Genomic DNA, 16,809 nt, shown 5'->3' on the forward strand with positions numbered 1-16,809 from the left:
ACCAGCCTCACCACCCAACGCACAGTTGTATCTTTTAATCCAGATCTAGGTTGATTATAAAGCTAGCAAACATAGCCATTGTTTGCAATGCCCAGTACAGAGTGACACAATCATATGCTGTCTGGATTTTGGACGAGGGCTGAATCACCCACAATTGTTTGAAGAATGCATTCCAATGTGACAAGGTCACTTTTAGCCTTTGTCCTTTTATGATAAGGGGGTGTGGTGCATTGTGTAAGTAAATTTGTTATAAGCTCTAAAAGGGAATCGGAGGCACTTACAAGAGCTGGTACTGATATGGCCATAGTGCCTTCTTTAGCAGGAAAGGACAGTGGCTCAGAGCTTCGTAATGATCTTTTACAGTTGCAGGCACTCTGGTTTGATCTTGACCTCTCATGCTGCCTGTGTGGATTTTGCACACTCTCTGACCACATGGGTTTGCTCCCAATGGTCCGGATTCCGTCTACATCAGAGACTTGTTTTTTCCATTCACTGGCTACCCTACCCTTAAATACCCTTAGTGTACTTAAATGACAGAGGAAACAAAGTGGTGTTGTTAGGCTATGAGAAAAAATATAGCAGAATGGGACTGATGGGATGTTGGGGCCAACATGGGGCAGAGGGCTGAATGGCCTCCTCCTGTATCATGACCAGCAGGATGGTCATTGCATTGTACAGAGAAGCAGGGTGCAGGGTATTTGGAGGAGCGGAACACCAGATGTTGATAAATCCTCCATCCAAGCCTCTGTGATTCACTTGTAGCTGAACTGCAGAAATCACAGTCACCATGAAAGAACTTAGAGTGTGGCCTGGGTCAGTGTGCAAGCTGGGTCTTCCCGAGACCAACCTTCCACGGAGGGAGCTGGTCCAGCCTACTTGTGACTACAGTCTGATCATCTATACTTGTCTTCAGAACCTAAGTTTAGGGAGAGGGCTGATTTCTCCAGGTGAGGGGAAAGACATCTGGAGCAACGACTTACAACTAGAATGAGCATGTATGTGCACAAGTGTTTGCATGTGCATGTATGCACACATATGTGTGTGTGTGTGTGTGTGTGTGTGTTTCATTTAAGAAACATTGCAAGAATTTGATTTCTTAGAACATCTCAAGATGCAGAAAAAATTATGCACGCTTTTGTTTTTAGCCGATTAGATTACTGAATGCACTCTTTTCAGGAATGCCTAAGAATGATATAAATCAGCTGCAGCTTATTCAAAGTGCTGCAGAAAGAATCTAAACAAAACAAACAAAACTCAGAGCACACTTCACCAGCTTTGGCATCATTACACTAGCAGCCTGTGTCCTTTAGGATCAAGTTTTAAATATTGTACATAAGGCTCTGAATAACTTAGCTCATCCATATACTTTGAGTGTCTATCCCCTTATGTCCATAATTATAATCTTAGATCTGCAAATACTGGTTTCCTAATGTCCCTAGAGCCAAGCGTATAAGAACTGATGATGTAGCCTTTTGCTCTTATGCACCAACAATTTGGATACACCAGGCTAGTACTGTGGAACGTTTCAAAGTATTTCTAAAAACCTACTTCTTAAATTTGACCTACTTATAGGATTACGTTATGCAGTTGATGGTGATTATATTTATAGTATATAATTTGGTATATTCATTTACATTGTTTTCTATATAATGTTTGTCTTATGATTTTAATTTTGTTTATTATTGTTACGGCTATATTGATTTATCTTTATAATCTGTGTAAAGTGCTTTGAGTCTGCATTTTAGTGTATGAAAGGTGCTATACAAATAAAGTTATTATTATAATACAGTATACTGGTGTCCAGGGATTTGATTAGGCTTGGTCAGGCCAATGTGTTACATCCTTTAGTGACTGTCCACCTGTTTTAGGAAAGAAGATACGATGCTGCAACAAGTTCAAGCAGTGCCTGCGGTGTCCCTACTTCCTGCTTGACAAAACTAAAGAAGGTCATCATTTCAAAACAGGTGATCACATCCGGGGGCTGCCCGGGGGACTGGGACAGAGGGAGATAACGAAGCCTCAGCGACAGGGGCAGAATATAGAAGGCACATTCAGAGGAGACCACCTTCAGTCAGGTTGCTTGGCCCTGAAGATGTGGGTCTTTGAGCGAGCCTCTCAGTACTGAATTCGGAGGAGAGTAAAACTAGGGAAACCAGTTGCTAACTCTCTCACTCTCTGATCTGATGAGGACTGACTCATGAACCGGTGGTTTCCCTCTCCTAAAGTGTCCAATCAGTTATTCAGTATTGTTTGATGCACTGATGTGAAATCTCCACAGATGACCTGCAAAGCATTTTCAACAACTTCTATTTTGATTTCAAATTTGTAGCATCTGTTTTCTAAAGTACTGCCTCTTTATTTACGCCTTCTGAACATCACATCGTTGTGTATGCTTCGATTAAATCTGAACCACTTTGCTCTAGGAGGAGCAACTCAGCTTCTCCAGGAAATGAATTTCTTCCTCCCAGGTCCACAAGACACAGGAGCAGAATTAGGCCATTCAGCCCATCAAGTCTGATCTGCCATTCCATCATGGCTGACTTATTATTTCTCACAACCCCATTCGCCTGCCTTCTTCCCGCAATCTTTGATGCCATTACTAATCAAGAACCTATCAAATTCTACTTTGACTTGGCCTCCACAGTCATCTGTGTAATAAATTGCACAGATTCACCACCCTCTGGCTAAAGAAACTCCTCCTCATCTCTGTTCTAAGGGGAAGGATTGGGTTGACTCTCCTCAGCAGCCTCTCCTTGCCATGCAGTAGCTGGCGTCTAGCTCATGATAGACTGTATTACAAATGCTTCTGACATGACTGAGAGCCAGAACCCAATATCATCAGAGCATAAGGAGCCGGCAACTCAGCCCCTTGAACCAATGCTGTCGTTCATTAAAATTGGCTGGTTGGTGGCACAGCGGCATCAGCGCCAGACTCCGGAGCGAAGGCTCCCGAGTTCGAATCCAAGTCCCCCCACGCCCGAGCACGCTTTCCATCCCTGCTGGGTTGAGCATCGAGCTAGCCACTTGGCCTCGTAAAAAAAAACAAGGGTCGAGTCAGGAACGTTCATATCATGACCCGGTTAATCCAAAAGGAGACCAATCCTGACACCACACGCCTGACAAGAATGGCTGACTGTCTGGTGCGACACGCTAAAAAAATACATTAAAATCATGGCTGATCACTACATTAACACTACTTTCCTAACCTATAACCCCATCCTTGCTCCCTCCAACACCCAGAAATCTATCAATCTCTATTTTGAAACAGATTGTTGTGGCTGAAGTTTATACTTTGGCTCTTCAGTCAAACAGAGGTTTAAAGAGATCCTGGTCCAACCCTACCAGCACGGGCAGTTTGTCACAGATCACTTGCCTCTGCCCCAGGAAGGCAGTGAACACAATTAATGAGACTTTCCTCCCCAGATGTTCTCTTTTCTCCCTTCTCCTATCAAGTACAAGATACAGAACTTACAAAGCCAAGGTAGCATTAAGCCCAAGGACAGTTTCTATCCCACTGTTATAAGACCCATAAACAGATGTCTTATGCAATGAAGATAAATTCTTGATCTCTCAAACTATGTCATTGTGGCCCTTGCACCATATGGCCTACCCACACTGCGATTTCACTGTAACTGTAATGCACTGCTTTCTTTCTGTATTTGTGTATGGAATACTCTGTCTGGATGTCATTCCAAACTACGCTGGTCACTGACTCCCAATAATAATAAACCATTTACCAGTTAGCAAATTCCGAACAGAACTAGGCACAGGGTAGAGGAGGAGAGGGGATGGAATCAGCAAGGGGACGGGACAGCCAAGGCTTGATTTATAGGGCCCTGAGCCACTGGGGAAGCGGGAAACTGCAGTAGGTCACATGTGGATGGGCTGCCCAGAGACAGCAACAGCGTCATCTCTCAGAGGTCCCACGATCCGAGGCTTGCTGCCTCAGTACAGGGAGGGAGGGCATTGGATCTTACTTCCTGACTGCTCTGTGTTTCTCTTCCAGTGCATTCCATCAAGTTCAAGAAACTGATACACAAGTGCATAAAATGCTTGAGTTCCATGTCGTTTCCTGGAAGAACAATACCTCTGCCTGGAATATAGGGAGAGGCATCAGACATCTGCAGGAGCAGCCGATAGAAGCAATGTTTGCAGATCTCCAAATTAACCTGCATGTCTCATATCCAGTTCATAGCCCTACACACATCTCTCCTCCTACAATACCTCAGGAGCCTTGGACTCGACACCTTACTCTCCCAATTATTTTAACTTGCAAAAAGTCTCTCACTACCTGCTTATAATTGTTGTCGTTGATCTGTAATTAAGGTGAATCTGTTATGAGATGACTGTTGACGAAGTGCCAGTCCTTTGGTGACCTGAGCTGAATAGGTGATGCTGAAGTTATCGAAAGAGGTAGATTGATCATTACACAAACAGACTCTGTGTCTCTGTCCAACAGGGGCCTTCGGACACTCACTTCCCTCTCACACACTCCATGTATCTGATTTCACCATCCATTGTGAACAAAACTCACCTGTCACGTTATTGTTTAACTATGGGCCATTATCCTCGATGTACGTAGCTCAGAATACCAAGTTTGGGATTGGATGGGAGGGGATTGGATGGGAGGGGAGGGGAGGGGAGGGGAGGGAAGGGGAATGGTAAAGGGCTACAAATCTGTAGGTTGTACGTCATTCCCAAGATGTACCTATTGATCTCTATCTAGCTCCAGACATCAGACAAGAAATGGTGCCTAGTTTCTCTGCCCAGCTCCCTTGGTATCTGGGCTGAGAGCAGGAAGTATCTCTGAGCTAACTCCCTGCCACCCGGTCTGATGCTCCAGCCGAGGACCCTGTGTCTGGGACCGAAACAAATCTGGCTGTTCTCCCTGGCCACTTTATCGCCATTATTCCATTGAAAAAAGAGAGAAACTATTCAGCCCATCGAGTGTACGATGAACAATCCCATTCCCCTGATGCTCTGCCCACCTTTTCACAGGGGTAGTTGATAGTAACCAGCATGCATTTGGGGTGTGGGAGGAAACGGGGGCTCCTGGGGAGAAACCCACATAGTCACAGGAAGGACATTCAAAGCTGAGCTGCTGGAGGGACTCGGTGGGTCAGGCAGCATCTGTGGTGGGAGATGGACAATCAACATGTTAGGTTGGGTTGAAGCCCTCCATCTGGACAGAAAGAATAGCTGGGAAGTATAAACAGGTGAAGGGAAAGGCTGGGACAAGAGCAGGGAATCATGGATCCAACTGAGGAGGGATGATGGACAGATGGAGGACAGAAGACTGGAGGTTTGGAGGTCGCAGATTGAGGTAACAGAGGAATGCAGATGATTGAAGCTGATAGGAAAGGAAGGTAAAGGTTTCTTGGGTAAAGATATTCTGGAGTGCAAAACCTCACACCTATAATAGATGTGGTGGGGAGTGTGCAAACTTCACAAGTAACTTCAGACATCAAGGTGGAACCCAGGTCACCAAAGTTGTGAGACAGCAGCACTATGCCTCCCACAGGGCTGATGACCTCACCATAGGACTTCAGCTCTCCCATGAACAAATCACCAGTCATATATTTCCAAATTCTTTGAACTACTTCATGATTGTATATAGAAGCTCATAACATTGACAGTGGCTTTAGCAGCAGATATTCGCTTTGTCAATGGCATTTGTGATTAATGGCTGTGCGTATGCTCTCAAATGGAGGGCTTTTGATTTATCAGTTCATTTAAGCTTGTTGTGTTGCTTTGTTTGACAATCTGTGCCTTTTCAGCAAATGTTGAGAAGATAAGAAATAGAACATTTGGGCCATTCTATCCATCATGCTTGTTTTGCTAATTGTTAAAATCATGACAGATCTCTGCATCAACAGCATTTTCCTAACCTATCTTCAGATCCTATGAATCTTCTAACACCATTTGATTGCCAGAAATAATCAATCCTCCCCAACTCTCTGGGACAGAAAATTCAGAGGATTGGCCTTGGTGAGAAAATAATTTTGCCTCATTTCAATCCCAAATCATTTCCCCTTCACTTTAAGTCTACGAGCCTTAGTTCTGGCATCCTCCACCAGGAGAGACATCTTTCATGTACTTATCCTCTCAAGATCTCCAAGAAATTTCTTTCAATGAGGTCACCTCCTGCTTTTCCAACCTCTAGAATTGCAGCTCAGTCTCTCGCCTCAAGTGACAGACCAACCACCCAAGGAAATAGTCTGGTGAATATTCTCAGCATTTCCTCTGTAAAATGATTTCCCACTTTTAGGTGAGAAGACCAGATTTGGACACAATCTTCTATCTGTGGTATCAGCAATGCCCTATATAAGTACGATAAGATATCTTCCATCATGTACTCAAATCCCTTAGCAATAAAGGCTTTGTTAATTACTTGCTGTGTCTGCCTGTTAGCTTTCAGTAACCTGTGTACAAGAGCAAACAGATTCCTTTGAATGTCAGTATTTGCTATTCTATTTCCATTTAAAAAGTACTCAGAACTATTTTTGATTTCATTGCAGTGGATAAACTCTCCACTTCCCCTACCAGTCTCCAGCTGCCATTCCATTACCCGCATACTCAGCTTGTCTGTGTCCATTTGAATCCTCTTCACTCACAGCCCACTTAGTTAAGTTTGGTGACGACAGTGAACTACAATATTTGGTGCCCTTGGCCAAATCAATGACATAGATGTTGAATAGGTGGATCCTAAACACTGAATGCTGCAATACCCCCTAGACACAGCCCCAAATTGCAGGAGAGTTTATTCCTACCTTTTCTCTCCATTAATCAATCCATAGTAGTACCTTATCTCAAACCTTACTCCATCATTGGAACCCTGCTGTAAATCTAAATATATTACGTCGACTGGATACACCTCTCCTACTCTACTGAATCCATTCCTAAAGTACTTAACCAATTGGTCAAATGTGATATCCCTACAATAAGCAAACAAGAGAAAAACTGCAAATATTCAAAATCTGAACACACACACTAAATGCTGGAGGAACTCAGCAGGCCAGGCAGCATCTATGGAAAAAAGTACAGTCGACGTTTCAGGCCGAAATCCTTCGGCAAGAACGGAGAAAAAAAGGCTGAGGAATAGATTTAAAAGGTAGAGGTGAGGGGAGAAAGAAACACAAGGTGATAGGTGAAACCTGGAGGGGAAGGAGATGAAGTAAAGAGCTGGGAAGTTGATTGGTGAAAGAGACAAAAGGCCATGGAAGAAAGAAAAGGTGGAAGGAGCCCCAGAGGGAGGTATTGGGTGGGCAAGGAGATAAGGTGAGAGAGGGAAAAGGGGATGGGAAATGGCGAAGGAGGGAGCCATTACTGGAAGTTGAAGAAATCGATGTTCATGCCATCACTTTGGAGGCTACCCAAACGGAATATAAGGTGTTGTTCTTCCAGCCTAAGTGTTGCCTCATCATGCCAGTGGGGGAGGCCGTGGATGGCCGTATCGAAATGAGAATGGGAAGTGGAATTAAAATGGGTGGCCACTTGGAGATCCTGATTTTTATGGCAGACATAGATGCTTGGCAAAGTGGTCTCCTAATCTATGTCGGACCTCCAGTATACAGGAGGTCACACCAGAAGCACCAGACACAGTATGTATATGACCCCAACAGACTCTCAGGTGAAGTGTCCGCTCACTTGGAAGGACTGCTTAGGGCCCTGAATGGCAGTGGGAGAGGAGGTGTTGGGACAAGAGTAGCACTTGTTCCTCTTGCAAGGAGGGAGATCAGTAGGGCGGGACAAATGAACAATGGAGTCACATAGGGAGAAAGTGGGGGGAGGGAAAGATGTGCTTGGTGGTGAGTTCCCATTGGAGATGGTGGAAGTTCCGGAGAATTATGTGCTGAATGTGGAGGCTGGTGCGGTGGTAGATGAAGACAAGAGGAATCCTATCCCTGGTAGGGTGGTGGGAGGGTGAGGTAAGGGCAGACATGCGTGAAATGGAAGAGGTGCAGTTGAGGGCAGCGTTGATGGTGAAGGAAGTGAAGCCTCCTTCTTTGAAAAAGGAGAATATCTCCATCATTCTAAAATGTCAGGCCTCATCCTGAGAGCAGTGTGGCAGAGACGGAGGAATTGAGAGAAGGGGGTGGCGTTTTTACAAGTAACAAGGTGGAACGAGGTATAGTCCAGGTAGCTGTGAGAGTCTGTGGGGTTATAATAGATACTGGTGGACAAGCTGTCTCCAGAGATTGAGCCAGTAAGATGGAGAAAGGTGTCAGAAATGGATTGGGTGAATTTGACGGCTGGCTGGAAGTTGGAGGCAAAGTGGATGAAGTTGACGAGTTCAGCATGGGTGCAGGAAGCAGCACCAATGCACTTGTGAATGTAGCATAGGAAAAGTGTGGAACAGTCACCAGTGTAGGTTTGGAACATAGACTGTTCCACGTAGCCAACAAACAAACAGGCTTAGCTGGGACCCATGCGAGTGCCCGTAGCGACCCCTTTTGTTTGAAGGAAGTGAGAGGACCCAAAGGAGAAATTATTTAGAATGAGAACAATTTGCTAGGCAGAGGAGAGTGGTTGTGGAGGGGAACTGCCATAAACCCATCTTGACTCTACGCAGTGAGGTTTTCCAAGTGTTTTAATATCATATCCTTTATTATATATTTTTGGATTTTACCTGATATTCCCAAAAAATTCAGGGGCAACCACTCAATAGTCATCAAGGGCATTAAATTTTGAAGGATAGCAAGGTACTGAGAAGAGGAATGTCATCTCTCCACAGAACATAATCCTGAGAATTATAGACCACCGAGTGAGAGGATTCTGAGATACAGGATGCATGAGCATTTGGAGAAGCATAATCCAATCAGAAATAGTTCACACAGTTTTGTGAAAGGCTACTCATGCCTCATGAGCCTGATTGCATTCTTTGAAGAAGTGACAGAACAAATTGGTGAAGGTAGAGCCGTGAATCTGATGCATATCAATTCTAGTAAAGCATTCAACAAGGCCCATTCAGAAAGTCAGAAGCATAGGATCAGGGGAATCATGGCTGTGTCAAGTTGGAATTGGCTTGCCACCAAAGCAATGGATTGTAGTAGGTGGGTTGTATTCTGCCTGAAGATAAGTGTCCAGTGGTGTTCTGCAGGAATTTGTTCAGGGAGCCTGCTCTTTGTGACTTTTATGAATGACTTGGATGAGGAAGTGGAAGGGAGGGTTTGTAAGTTCAGATGACATGAAGGTTAGTATTGTGAACTGATGACAGAGTACAAACTTAATGGCAGGATCCTTAGCAGTGTGGAGGAACAAGGAACCTTGGAATCTGTCCATAGATCCCTCAAAGTTACTACACACGTCAATTGGCTTTTGTTAGTAGGGGAATTGACTACAAGAGCCACAAGGTAATATTACAGCTCTATAAAACCCTGGTTAGATCACACTTAGAGTATTATGTCAGGTTCTGGTCACCTCACTACAGGAGGGGTGTGGAAGCTTTAGAGAGAGTGCAGAGGAGATTTACCAGGATGTGACTTAGATTACAGAACATGTCTGATGAGGAAAGGTTAAGTAAGCTAGATTTTTTTCTCTTTGAAGCACAAGAGGATGAGAAGAGACTTGATAGAGGAGTGTAGGGTGTAGGATGGTAAGAGGCGAAGATAGAGTGGGCAGCCAGCACCTTTTTCCCCAGGATGCAGAGATTAATACAAGAGGGCATACTTTTAAGATGATTGAAGGGAAGATATCAGAGGTAGTTTTTTATTAAACACAGAGTGTGGTAAGTGCATGGACCATACTGCTGAGTGGGGGAGGGGGCAGATGGTGGTAGAGAAAAATACAGTAGGGACATTTAAGAGACTCCTAGACATGTACATGGATTAAAGTAAAATGAAATATGAGAGGGAAGGGGTAGATTGATCTTGGATAGGTTAAAAGGTCAGCACATCATAATGGGCCAAATGGCCTGTGTTGTATTGCACAGTTCTATGTTCTAAAGCCTCTGTTATCGACTTTGTGGTAAATGTCCCACGAATTAAGAATGCCAAGGTAACCTGGGGCAATACTAGTGCAAAAGCCCCACCAGCAGCCTGAGGGGAGTATTGCAGCCACATTCCCAACATATTAAAAGGAGCTAAAGGCAAGATCTCAGAGAAAATGGTGGTGGAATGAGAAACACCAAAACCTTGGCAAATGAAAATTAAAATCACAGTACTGGAAATAGGACTTTAAAAAGCATAGAAATTGCTGCAAACACTCTGAAAGTCAGGCAGTATTTGTTGAAAGAGCAGCATAATTAATGTTGAAGTCCTGTTATCACACTCAATGAAGCATCTCCCTGTTGAGAAAAAAATGATGGGAATGCAAGAGAGGGGTTGGGGGCAGGGTGCAAAGTAAAGATTCTCTCATTCAAGTAGAACCAAGCCTGGGTGTCCGGGTGAGTCATGGTGACTGAGCATCGAGGTGAAGGAGTAAATTTGTTATTGGCATCTCCCTGTCAGGGAGGTGACAAATGGGGAAACCTCCTGTCTTTCCACATAAATAAGAAATCAAACTCAGCCCCATTCTGGGAGCTGATTGACTTTGATAAAATTTTAACTATCACAGACATGAGTGTCAACCTGTAACATTTGTTCTCCACTGACACGGCCAGCATTTGCTGTTTCCGTGTTAACATATTATCTTTGTGACTCCCTGAGTTAGATGATGCCAAGAAATCAATGTAGCACCGAGCTATGGTCTCCTTTGAGGTCATAGCTCAGATTTAATTGTGTTTTTAGGCTCATTGGGATGATTTAGGGACAGAGAAGGGAGTGAGGGTCAGATTAAGGTTTAGGGACAGTGATGGGGGTTGGTATTGGAGGTCAGGCCTTTTCTCCATGCTCTGTTTTCAAAAGCCAGTAACATGGACATGTGCTGAAGGATATGCTGGACTGGTGGCCCAGCAAGGATGAAAGCTGGACCTCCCCCCTCTGGGTCAGTGAATTATCGGTGGGTTCCAGCATCAGAGTTTTGTCCGGGCAGGAGGCATGAGGGCAAGTGACCACTAGATATGCAACCTGGTGAGACCAGAGTTTGAGGTCCTCATCCAACAGCATCAGTGAGCCCTGAGGTCAATACCAAAGATGTATGGTGCAGTAGTGAGGGTTTGGGAGAGTGCAGCAGAGGGGAGAGTGGGGCAGAGGGGTAGTGAGGGAAGAGTCAGAGAGAGATTGGGAGAGAGAATGTGAGTGAGAGAGTGACAGAGAAAGAGTAAGAGAGAGAATGAGCGAGAGTGAGAGAGAAAAAGAGAGAGAAAGAGTGCAAGAGTGAGAGAGACAGAGTGTGTGAGAGAGGGCGAATGGGAGAGAGGGACTGTGGGGAGTGAGGGCTTGGGAGAGTGGGGGAAGGGGGAGAGTCAGAGAGACAGAAGTTGTGAGAGAGATTGAGAGTGTGTGACAGAATGTGAGAGTGAGGGATAGTGTGAGAGAGTGTGTGTGACAGAGTGTGAGAGACAATGAGAGAAAGTGTGAGTGAGTGAAAGTGAGAGAGAGACTAATTGAGAGAGAAAGTGACAGAAAGGGTAAGTGAGAGAGAGAGTGAGAGAAAGTGAGAGAGTGTGTGAGAGAAAGAGAGAGTGTAAGTGAAAAAGAGTGAGAGAAATAGAGTGTGAGATTGTAAGACTGAGTGGGAGAGTGAGAGAGCATGAGAGAGACTGAGAGTGAGAAAGAGAGAGTGTGACAGTGAGCAGTAAAATGGGACATTGGGAGAGTGGAGCATAGGTGGTAGTAGAGGGAGAGGCGAGAGTCAAAGAGAAAATGTAAGAGAACAAGAGAGCATGTGACAGAATATGAGAGACAGAGAGAGCAAGTGTGGGATAATGTGAGAGAGTGAGAAAGACAGAGAGAGTGTAAGAGAGTGTGTGAAAGGGAGAGAATGGAGACCATGGGGGAGGGAGACTTGAAAGAGTGGGGAAGAGAGGTGAGAGGGGAGTCAAGAGAGAGAGAGTGTGACAGAGAGAGCGTGCGTGAGAGGGTGAGGGATAGTTAGAGAGAGTGAGTGCATGAGAAAGAGAGATAGTGAGCTGGAAAGCGGGTGAGTGGGGGCTTGGGATAGTGCGGGAGTGGAATGGGGGGTGAGTCAGACAGAGAGAATGTGAGAGCAAGAGAGAGTGACAGATTGTGAGGGAGAGAGCACAGGAGAGTATGGGAGTGGAGGAGAGCGGGAAGAGCGAGAGAGCAAGCCAGTGAGAGAGTGGGAATGCGAGAGAGGGAGGGTGGAGTGAAAGAGAGGGAGAGTGGGCATGAGAGAGAGAGAGAGAGAGTGAGAGAGGGAGGGAATTAGAACTTGAGTTTGAGAGAATGATAGAGTGTGAAAGAGTGAGAAAGAGGATAGTGAGAGAGTGAAAAGCAGAGGGGAAAGAGAAAATACGAGAGCAAAAGTGAGAGAGACAGAGTGTTGGAGAGAGTGAGGGTGTGAGACAGAGTGTGAGAGAGAGGTTGAGCAACTATGAGAGCGATAAAGTATGAGAGAGACAGAAACAGAGGGGGGGATTGAGTGAAAGAGTGAGAGTGCGGGAGTTGTAGAGTTATGGAGAGAGAATGAGAGTGAGAGAGTAAGAGAGGGAGTGTGAGAGAGTGTAAGAGATAGTACAAGAGAGTGTGTGATGGAGCTTGAGAGAGTGAGTGAGAGAGAGCATGAGTGAATGAGTGATTGTGAGATTGAATGTAACAGAGCGAGAGTTGTATACAGAGTTGTAGAGTGAGGAGTGAGAGAAAGCAAGAGACTGAGAGAGTGAGACAGTGGGAGAGAGTGAGTGAGACAGACTAAAAGTGTGTGAGAGTGATGGAGAGAGAGTGAGGGGGAGTGCAAATGAGTAAGAGATGTGCGAGAGTGTAGAGGAGTGTGAACGTATGCGAATGTGACAGAGTGTGAGAGAGTGCGTGACTGTGACATTGAGGGAGAGAGGGAATGCGAGAGAGCTTGAAAGACTGGCAGAGTGAGAACGAAAGCGAGAGACTGAGTGTATGAGAGACAAAATGTGGGAATGCGAGTGAGAAAGCAAGAGTGAGAGCACGAGAGAGAAGCAGTGTAATTGAGTGAGACAAAGCGTGAGTGTGAGAGTGCGAGAGACAAAATGAGAGTCGGTGTGAGAACGTGTGAGAGTGATAAGAGTGTCACAGTGAGAGCGAGAGAGGGCGAGACTGGGACAGTGTGAAAGTGAAAAAGAGGGAGGGTAAGAGAGGCAGAAAGACGAGAGATTGAGGTTGAGAGTGACGTGGTTTGTTTTGCTGTTGTCACTGTTGTTCTGGTAGCAAGGCGACCATGCTATATTGGCTCCCGAATGCGTGCTAACTTTTGTAGATGCCCCCTGCACTTCCTTACTTGTGCGTCACATCTACGCCGCGTTGACGGCTGCGCTGTTCGTAAGCGCAAATGACACATTTTCATTGTTCTGATGTACCTGTGATAAATCAATAGGATCTTAATCTGAACTACTCACAATACCTGATTGTACCCTGGTTCATTCAAATTTCTTCCCCACAACTTCAGGTGGTATGCATACTTCATAGTAACGTCACAAGTTTTATCGAGTTTGATCTTTTAAGCAAGGTTGTGTGTTTCAGACAAATTACGTTGTCACTTTTAACCTCTTCTTGCTTACACTTGCAGCTAATTTTGAAATGAGAATGGCTTCTGATATTACCAGGTATAAAGCTGCTTCAACAGGTAAAGATTGAAGCAAAGGTTAACATATAACTCCTGTTCCATAACGTGGGTCTGTAAACTGTTTGCTTAATTTGTGATAAAGTATTTACTTACTGCAGGAGTTCTTTGCCCGTCACCTTGTATGTTTCCACGTGGCATTGCATTTATCAACGCGACACGTCCTCATTCCAAGACCAGCACAGTCACTAGCCCTGACCAGCAAGTACGGGAATTTTAGTGAATGCTTTGCACTACTGGCAATGCCAAGGATGGCTCTGTTTGTATTTTGAATTTTTCATTATTCTAAACTCTAGTGAATATAGATATGCCTGGTCAACCCAATCTCTCCTCATGCAGCAGTCCTAGGACACAGGAATCTGTCTGGTGAATTTGTTCCACTTCCTCTCCGACAAATATACCCTTTAGTCTACTGAGACTCCAACAATAACAGCAGCAAGACATATTTATGCCCGTGTACAAATCTGGTGTTGAAGGTCAAACACAGCATTTGACCCCCCATCCCCCCCCCCCAAAATGCTTGCTGCACCTGCCTTGTACCACTAACAAGCAAAGTTGTCAATATCTGTGAAAATGTATATTTTCCTTTGAAGTGACAGGATCCTTCATGCCTCTCCATTTCCCAATCTATCCTGATTTTAAATAAACCAACTGGCTGATTTCACCTTTATGCCCACTGTTCCATGTTAATCCCATATTTACATACTTAATCAATCTACCAAACCAAGTGTTCTTTATAAGCAGGAGGGATAGACAATAGGTGCAGGAGTAGGCCTTTCAGCCCTTCAAGCCAGCACCACCATTCAATGTGATCATGGCTGATCATCCACAATCAGCACCCCATTCCTGCCTTCTCCCCATATCCCTTGACTCCACTATCTTTAAGAGCTCTATCTAACTTTCTTGAAAGCATCCAGAGAATTGGCCTCCACTGCCTTCTGGGCAGAGCATTCCATAGATCCACAACTCTCTGGGTGAAAAAGTTTTTCCTGAACTCCGTTCTAAATGGCCTACCCCTTATTCTTAAACTGTGGCCTCTGGTTCTGGACTCCCCCAACATCGGGAACATTTTTCCTACCTCTAGCGTGTCCAATCCCTTAATAATCTTACATGTTTCAATCTGGTCCCCTCTCATCCTTCTAAATTCCAGTGTACAGAAGCCCAGTCGCTCCAATGTTTCAACATCTTGGGAATTAACCTTGTGAACCTATGCTGCACTCCCTCAATCGCAAGAATGTCCTTCCTCAAATTTGGAGACCAAAACTGAACACAATACTCCAGGTGTGGTCTCACCAGGGCCCTGTACAACTGCAGGACCTCTTTGCTCCTATACTCAACTCCCCTTGTTATGAAGGCCAACATGCCATTAGCTTTCTTCACTGCCTGCTGTACCTGCATTCTTACTTTCAGTGACTGATGTATAAGAACACCTAGATCTTATTGTACTTCCCCTTCTCCTAACTTGACACCATTCAGATAGTAATCTGCCTTCCTGTTCTTGCCACTAAAGTGGGTAACCTCATATTTATCCACATTAAACTGCATCTGCCATACATCCGCCCACTCACCCAACCTGTCCAAGTCACCCTGCATTCTCCTAACATTCTCCTCATACTTCACACTGCCACCCAGCTTTGTGTCATTTGCAAATTTGCTAATGTTACTTTTATTCCTTTCATCTAAATCATTAATATATATTGTAAATAGCTGCAGTCCCAACACCAAACTTTGCAGTACCCCACTAGTCACTGCCTGCCATTCTGAAAAGGACGCATTAATCCCTACTCTTTGTTTCCTGTCTGTCAACCAATTTTCTATCCATTTTAGTGCCCTACCCCTAATACCATGTGCTCTAATTTTGCCCACTAATCTCCTATGTGGGACTTTATCAAAGGCTTTCTGAAAGTCCAGATACACTACATCCACTGGCTCTCCCTTGTCCATTTTCATAGTTACATCCTTAAAAAATTTCCAGAAGATTAGTCAAGCATGATTTCCCCTTCGTAAATCCATGTTGACTCGGACCGATCCTGTTACTGCTATCAAAATGTGCTACTATTTCATCTTTTATAATTGACTCCAGCATCTTCCCCACCACTGATGTCAGGCTAAATGGTCATTCTGACCATGGAGCAGATAGGGCTGGTCTTGGTTGTCTTCAACAATGTCCTGGGTAGCACACAGCCTGCAGACCTGGAGTGATTGTCCTTTTCTCCACCACCTTTGGATGAGAGTTGGAGCTTCTAGACACTAGAATGCTACAGCACAGTACAGGCCCTTTGGCCCTCGATGTTGTGTCAACCCATATATTCCTTTAATAAAAGAGTACTAAACCCACACTACCCCATAACCCTCTTTTTCTTTCATCCATGTGCCTGTCCAAGAGGCTCTTAAATACCCCTAATGTTCTGGCCTCCACCACCATTCCTGGCAAATCATTCCAGGCACCCACAACCCTCTGTGTAAAAAACTTACCCCTGATGTCTCCCCTAAACTCCCCCCCCCCTTAACTTTGTACAAATGCCAAAGTTCTTCTGCTGGTAGGGAGAAGATTCAGAGAAAATACAGAGGAACTCCCAATCATGAGGGGCTTGGTAGGATAAAGGAACTCCTCCCATCAGGACAGCCATCCAGAATGCAGCTATTTCAGGCAATTGTTGACAAAACCAAAGATGTGCAGTAATGCTACTCTGATCCAGCAAGTCTGCATTGGAACTAAATGCAATCTTCAAGAGAGAAATGGATGGGTACATTGGGAAATAAAGAGCACAGGAACTCCAAAGTAATATCAGCTGAAAACTGTCGAAGAACTAGTGGGGTGTAATGGACCCAATAATCCTGTGCTAAGATTTAATATGAGTTTTCACAGTCAATCAACCACTGTTGTAGAGGGCAAAGTTACAAGGATAGTCCCAGAAGCAGACAGCACGGATGGTGGAATGTGAAGTGCGGGGGTGGGGGGAGAGGAGGATGGAATGGGCAAAGCAAGAGTTAATTGTGATTGGGTGAGACTCTGAGTGCATATGCCAGAATGTGTACTGGTGCCCACAGCACCTGTACCATTGAGCAACCAACAATCTGCATGTAGACCTCAGCAAGTCGAGCAGTATCTGCGCAACGAAAGGAACTGTTAACTTTTCAAGTCGAAATCCTGCA

Source organism: Hypanus sabinus, chromosome 21, assembly GCF_030144855.1.
Source record: "Hypanus sabinus isolate sHypSab1 chromosome 21, sHypSab1.hap1, whole genome shotgun sequence".
Classification (NCBI taxonomy): domain Eukaryota; kingdom Metazoa; phylum Chordata; class Chondrichthyes; order Myliobatiformes; family Dasyatidae; genus Hypanus; species Hypanus sabinus.